The 7,242-nt window shown below is 39.5% G+C and overlaps 1 long non-coding RNA gene across 1 annotated transcript in view; it reads right to left on the bottom strand.

The window, feature by feature from the left end:
* Nucleotides 1-272: 272 nt before the first annotated feature.
* LOC135365486 (uncharacterized) overlaps nt 273-7,242 on the bottom strand; it is a 45,600-nt gene continuing 38,630 nt past the window's right edge. The window contains exon 2 of the long non-coding RNA XR_010413423.1: nt 273-385. This is a non-coding gene — a long non-coding RNA (uncharacterized LOC135365486). The remainder of the gene's footprint in view (nt 386-7,242) is intronic.

Raw genomic sequence — 7,242 nt, 5'->3', positions numbered from 1 at the left:
TACACTTGAATAAAATACACTTGAAAAGGGGAAATTTTTAATATGCCAACTTTCTTATTTTATCAAGACTTTCATTCTAAGTTATACAATTTTTAGCTCAAATTTCAAATAATATTTGCAAATGAAAGCTAACCCAAATGGAGTTGGATTTTCTTTGTTCTGTTTAAAACAATTCCCAACAACTTGTTAAACTATGACTAAGGCAGTGTGACTCAAGTACAATATTAGAAAAACATAAGTGGTAAAAATATTAAATAGTTTTTCTAGGAGAGTAGTAAGATGAGTAAAAAGCATGATTCAAACAGTCTGAATGGGGGAGGACATTACCACTAGCTCCATTTTCTGTCTTCAAATCACCTGCATCTTGAAATAACAGGGTCCTCATCTGAAATCAAAGGATGAGTCAGGATAATCCAAGGTACCTTTGAGATAATCAGAGGTTGTTGACAAGTGAGATATAGAGATTTCAAAAATAAGGAGGCTAAATGAAGAAAAATGAGCCAAATGCCAGGAATCCTCATAGAAGATGAGTAATCAGATAAATGCGGTTATCGATAGAGATGTGATTAAAGCATAAGTTAAACAATGGGGCAATGGAATGGAAAAAAGGAGACAATGTATCCAATTAGGGCAAATAAGCCAATAAAAGGGTAGACTTCAAGAGGGTCAGCCTAACTTTGAGATTTGATTGGCAAGATATGTACCTTATTTCGTACCTTAAGATATGTACCTTATATGGCAAGATATGTATCATATGGTAGTAAGTGCTGAGATCAAAAGGGTTCATTTCCGCATTAAAAGGCCACATTACAATTTGCATGGATTTTGTTAAATTTCAGAGGGACCTCAAAGTACTCAATACCAAAACATATTTTTCCTTTCAAAATACACTCTTTAACAGCACTAAAGTGGAATCACTTGCAAAAATGGTTTAATCAAAATCCCAAATGCTAATTGGTAAATGTGTTATCTGCAAGCATCACTTAGAAGGCATATTTCACCGAAGTGAAATCCTCATTAGTTTTTTGTTATAAAATACAGATGAGAAGCAGGAAAGGCCAGAGGGCAGATATTCACATCTTTACCAACTGTCTAATTTAGCTGTCCTATGTCTGTTATATACCATATGACTCATAGTAAAGAAGAAAACCCCCCATCCAGAATGCCAGGTTAACATAAAATTTTAAAACAGCAAGAGTGGGAACCATAACATCACATTGGGAATGAGGTCCCTGCACGCTGAGATTTCACTATCTTGCAGTAAAATGTGCACATGTACGCTCTGTGTGCCTGAAATTTTATTCATAAAGAACATGCATAACAGAGATTAGAACCACAATGGACTCTATTCTGTGAGACAAAGGAATGGACAGAGGAAAAGAAATCTGGATGAGGAGATTCAGTGAACCAGCCTCAGAAAATGGAAGCAAGTGTTTCTTACACTTTCTAACACACAAATGGACAAATGCACAAAATCAAAGCTTAGTAGAGAGTTGTATCAATTATCGTTTCCATGCTCAACCATTTAGGTCCCTTGACAGAACATTTCAGAATTACTAATTTTCCAGATGGTAGGAGGCAGTGTATAAAGCAATGCTAATGTTTCCATCATAAAATACATAATATTACACTCTAACAAGTGTACTCATTTATTTAATCTCATTTCTAACCTCACAAAATCAGAGCAACCTTTCTATCACTGTGGCCCAATTAAAGCTTTCACACAAAAACAAGTCATGCGGAGAGTCCTGATCTTTCTGAATAATGTGTACAACTGAAAAGGTCTGAGAATCACAGGCCCAAAGCTTGTGGCCAGGCAGGTGGGAATAAAATCTAAAGGATGGAAAGATTATGAATGTGGATTGACTTCACATTTACCACATTTACGACCTCAGTGGTAAACTTCTAGCTTTCTGAACAGCTCTCCTGTTTTGTATGTAGTGGAAAGCCTGAATTTCCTTTTGTCATTATCAGAATAATTTCACTGTCACCTGTCACACACGTTGCTACACAGGATACATGTCACCTGTAGGCTGTCCTTCTCCTCAAAGCCCGTGCTTTTGAATGAAAGTGATCTAATGACCCCTTACTCTATCCACCCATGTATTAAGCAGTTACCATATCAAGGCCCTACCCTCAACTTGTATATAAGACTATTAACAAAAGAGCTCAGAAATGTGCATTTTAACAAAGTTTGAGAACTCATGGTAGGAACACGGACCATTCTACTGCTTTAATTGTGACACCTAATTCACTCTCCTAAGGATAATATCAAAATCTTTAAGTTGCAAATTTAATTTTTAAACTCCCCCTTATAGAGGGTCCACAGACTTAATTCACAGGGCTTACTTAACCCAAATTTTTATGCCATAGATAGTGTCTAAAAAAAAAAAAGAGGATAGGGTTTCAGGCGCCTGGGTGGCTCAGGTGGTTAAGTATCTGCCTTCAGCTCAGGTCATGATCCCAGGGTCCTGGGATCGAGCCCCACATCGGGCTCCCTGCTCAGCGGGGAGCCTGCTTTTCCCTCTCCCTCTGCTGCTCCCCCTGTTTGTGCTCTCTTGCTCTGTCAAATAAATATAAAATCTTAAAAAAAAAAAAAAAAAGGATAGGGCTTAACTCCATGTAGAAGCAAGTACATGATACAGGCCATGTTGCAAATTACTGGAGCAGAGATGGCCTTTTTATAAATGATGCTGGACAACGATTAGCCGTTTGGAAAAAGAGAAAATTACAGCCATTTCTCATATCATACACAAGAATAAATCCCAAATCAATCCGTGAATAGGAAAAAATGCCTCTTTCTTATTGCCGTCCACTCTCACACGACTACCACACTCCCAACACTTCTGACGCCAGAGGTGTGGGTTTTCCATGCCAAGCAACCCCGACACTAACTGCCTGGACTTAGCGCAGGCCCCAGAGGCTAAGGCTAAGTCCCAAACGACTGCCCCTGCCCCTTCTGGTGCCAGCTACAAGCAGTGGGCTGTCAGGTTACCCACAGCCTCTGTCTGATTTGGCTGCAAATCAGAGGTCCCCACAACCCCTTCCCCAAGGTCCAGTGATGTGTTAGGGCAGCTCCCTGAACTCAGGCAAACAGTTTACTTACTGTTGTTGACTTACCACAAAAGGTATTTTTAAAGATACGGAAGAGCAGCCAGGTGAACAGACACATAGAGCAAGGTGTGGGAGAGTCCTGAGCACAGGAGCTTTTGTCCCTTTGGAACGGGCACCACCCTTCCAGCAGGTACATGTGCTCCCCAACCCAGAAGCTCCCCAAACCCAGTACTTTAGGGCTTCTTCTGGAGGCTTCATCACAGAGGCATGATCACTCATTAATTCATTTTCCAGCCCTCTCTGGAGACTGGAGGGGGAGAGAGGGATGAGGCTAAAAGCTCCAGGCTTCTAATCATGGCTTGGAAGTAGAGATATCCCAGCAGCAACGGGCACAGCGAGTGCACAGATCTTGATTTCTAATACCGTTCTGTACCAAAAGGAACCAGTGGTCCTCGGAGAAGTGGCTGAAAGCAGGACTGGAGAAGAGTGAGCCTGGAACTACAAAACGGGCCTGGAACATTTTGTTACATCAGCAGATAAGGATGCGCTTCAAAGAATAATGGAAATAGGACCAAGGCACAGTGAACCAGCTTGATGGGACTCTGGCCAAATCTGGAATAATCTGAGCTCAAAACTAAATAAGACTAATAATTATAGACCATTTGGGAACCAGGAAGCCATGTGTCCATACAGATCATACATACATACACACACACACACATACATACGGGAGAAGGGAGGGTTCTTGGTTACGTAGACTATCACGTGCTGCCTGGTAAACGTGCAGAGGGTGCTGAGGGGGATCACCTTCACTGTGTAACCACTGTAATAAAGTTTAGGCAAGAATCCTTCATTGATGCTAAATCTCAAGGGAAACTTAATGGCAAGCAGGATATCTGCATGATCTTCAAGTGTCCACAACCTGCTTACTAGTCGCAAGGGAGAAAATAGCAGCTGCAGAGAGAGAAGCTGGACAGCGCTTTCACCATGGGATGAACGTGGACATCCCTCCTGAGGGGCGGATGGACATCACGTGTCTCCAGACATACCTCTGAGAAGCACAGAGTGTAACCGAGTAGGGAACGCGTAACCGAGTCTCATCAAGAGGAAACATCACACAAACTCAAAATGAGGAGACTCCTGTGTTTAAAAAGTGGGAGGACTCTATCTATCTTTAAAATTGTCAATGTCCTAAAAGACAAAGAAAGCCTATGGAAGTGTTTCAGAGATTAAAGAGACTTAACAACTAAATGCGATACCTGTCCCTGACAGAATCCTGTACTGGGGGTGGGGGGAGGTGGGGAAGAAGCTATAAAGAATATTTCTGGGACAATGGGAAAATTAAAATCCAAATTAGAGAAAAGTATTAATGTTATATTACCAAAGTTGACAACTGCCTTGTGGTTATGTAAGAGCATACTCTTTTTTTTTTTTTGAGAGAGAGAGAGCAAGAGAGAGAGAGCATGAGCGGGGGGAAGGGGGAGTAGGGGCAGAAGGAGAGGGGCAGAGGGAGAGCAGAGTCCCCGCTGAGCAGGGAGCCTGATGAGGGACTCAATCCCAGGACCCTGAGATCATGACCCAAGCCAAAGGCAGACATTTAACTGACTGAGCCACCCAGGCGCCCAAGCATACTCTTATCCTAAAAAATACTGACATATTTAGGGATAAAGGGTCATGATGTGTGAAACTGATTCTCAAATGCTTTAGGTAAAATAAAATAGCATGTGTGTATACACACATTGTTATATAAATGTATATGTACATATTCATATACGTATGTGTGTATTTGTATTATGTATGGATGTGCATATGTGCAGACAGAAAGAGAGAAGAGAGCATGCACAAATGATCAAGCACATTGCATAAAATGTTAGCCAGAGATGAAGGTGAAGAAAGGGTTAACTATTTATCATACTATTATTATTCAAGTAACTTTTCTCTAAGTTGGAAATTCTTTCCAAATAAGTAAAAAATACACACACACACACACACATATATATACACATAAACACACATATACATAAGTACATACCCATATGCCTTCAAGAAATGTTTGATGACTTCCCAGTGGATTTCATGATATGTAAAGGATAAAAGAGAAAACCATGGTAACAAACATTTATGTATTAAAAATGTTAATCTCTCAGTCTCAGTCGGCTCTAAAGGTAGATAAAATGAACAGAAGGAAAAGAGATTAGGATGTTCACTTAGAAGATAAAGGTCCAATGACCAGAGGTAGTAAAATCAGTCAGTGAAAGGAGCCATCCCACTGGCCCTGATGGAAGGAAAATGAAAATTCCTGTGTCTCTGGGGCACAGAAACTCTTCATTCAAACTCCAGAGGACCCAATGCTCCCGTGAGCACTAGTCATCTTTCCAACATACTACATTCAGACGTTCAGTTTTGTTCTTCCATTTCAAATTGTGGACAATTAAGCCCCAGGTTAATGTTGCTCCTTTGGGCCCTCAGGTGCTATTCTCTTTCTTACTGTCAATATTCCCCTGCTATGAAGAGTCACAAATATCTCTGATGAATGCCTTCTAAAGGAGGTGGCAAATACAGAGGACTGAGTCTCTTTATAGCTTACGACTCTTCTGGACGTCAGGGTGATTAGATCTAAGAAAGAAAATTAAGATACTTTACTGAAGTTTTTTGATAAAATGAGAACATCCTTGATGGGAACTCAAAGCTTCTAAATATTGACACTCAGCATTAAAAAAAAAAAGAAGAAGAAGAAGAAGAAGAAGAAGAAGAAGAAGAAGAAGAAGAAGAAGAAAAGAAAAGAAAAGAGAAAAACAATGAGAAGAAAAACTTCTCCAAACTGCCCTGGATATCTCCCAGGTGATCCAGTAAGAACATTTTCCTGTGATTTAAAAATTGGTCAATTTTTTGTCCTTTTTCTCTGCCCTACTATCTTTTAGAGAGCATAATGCTGAACAATAATACTTCTTTAAATAAAATACTGGCAGTTGAAATGTGGATTAAGTCCAATCAAGACCTCTAAAAAGTGCCACCGACACTTTTAAGTGAGTGTGATAAGAAGTCTTTCCAGTAGACAAAAATGAAAAAAAAAAGCATTTGCACAAAAAGGCAAATAAAACCCTAGAAATAATACGAAGAAAGAGAGGCAAGACCAGCAAAGAGGAACACTAATGGCAGCATAAAGGAAGAAAGCACAGGGTGCAGAACTAAAAGTGAAATAAGAAAGGGGGGAAAAGTACTTGTCCTAGAGAGGCCAGTGGGGACTAAGTGTTCTCTGATGTTTGTAGAACGGACCAGGCCAAGGCACGGTGGGAGCCGCTAAGTGTGTTGAGGAGATGCTGTGAGCACCTGATGTCCAACAGACGAAACACTGGCATTGCCAATTGGAGAAAACCTAAAGCAACACCACCCAGTTTAAACACAACAATTTCCATTTTAGGGTTAAACATACTGGAAAAGTATCAGAATTTAAAATGTATAGACCTGAGACAATTCTATCAGTGGCATTGTGAGAAAATATTTTTGAATGCTTTAAATTACCACTGAGGAAAAGAAGACATTTTTATGTTGTAAGAAGAATGTAACTTGTTTTTCTTTGTTCTTATTAGTTCAAGTTGAAAAGAACCAAATCAGAGCAAGCCAAATAGCTTTAACAACTTACTGAGGAAAAACTAAACCACATTTTTGTGACAGAACTGTGTGTATACATCATTATGGAAGTGGTTTAATCCCAGAAATGAAAATCAACTCTTCCTGGTCATCTGTTTTCTTTTTTCACCTTTTTTTTTTTTTAAATATCTTCTGTCACAAATTTTCCCAGATCCATATATATGATTTTTCATCATTCTGCAATACTGAAAACTGACTCATGCTTCAATCTCTTTTAATATAACTTGCTTTCTTCTAGGAGATGGTTCTAATAAGAACGCTTCCTGGAATATAGATAAGAATGAGATATAATCTTAGCCTTATCAAACACAAAATCCAGCCTCGGTGTGATCCAAGGTATCACCCCTCTGTATCATATTAAAAACAGTTCTAAATCTGACAGGCTGAATCATGGCTTTTTACCTCTGTACCTTCTAAATTATAAATTTTTCAGGTTTCGTGTAATCCAATTTGTTGTGTTTGTATATTACTTCTTAAATTACATGTAGCATGCGATCAACTCAAAAGTAAATTTACCAATACCATGAACCAGCTGCT

Source organism: Mirounga angustirostris, unplaced genomic scaffold, assembly GCF_029215605.1.
Source record: "Mirounga angustirostris isolate CCGP_5_RB_7025 unplaced genomic scaffold, mMirAng1.0.hap1 SCAF_8, whole genome shotgun sequence".
Lineage (NCBI taxonomy): Eukaryota > Metazoa > Chordata > Mammalia > Carnivora > Phocidae > Mirounga > Mirounga angustirostris.
The sequence above is the reverse complement of the archived record's forward strand: the minus strand, read 5'-3'. Positions and strand labels throughout refer to the sequence as shown.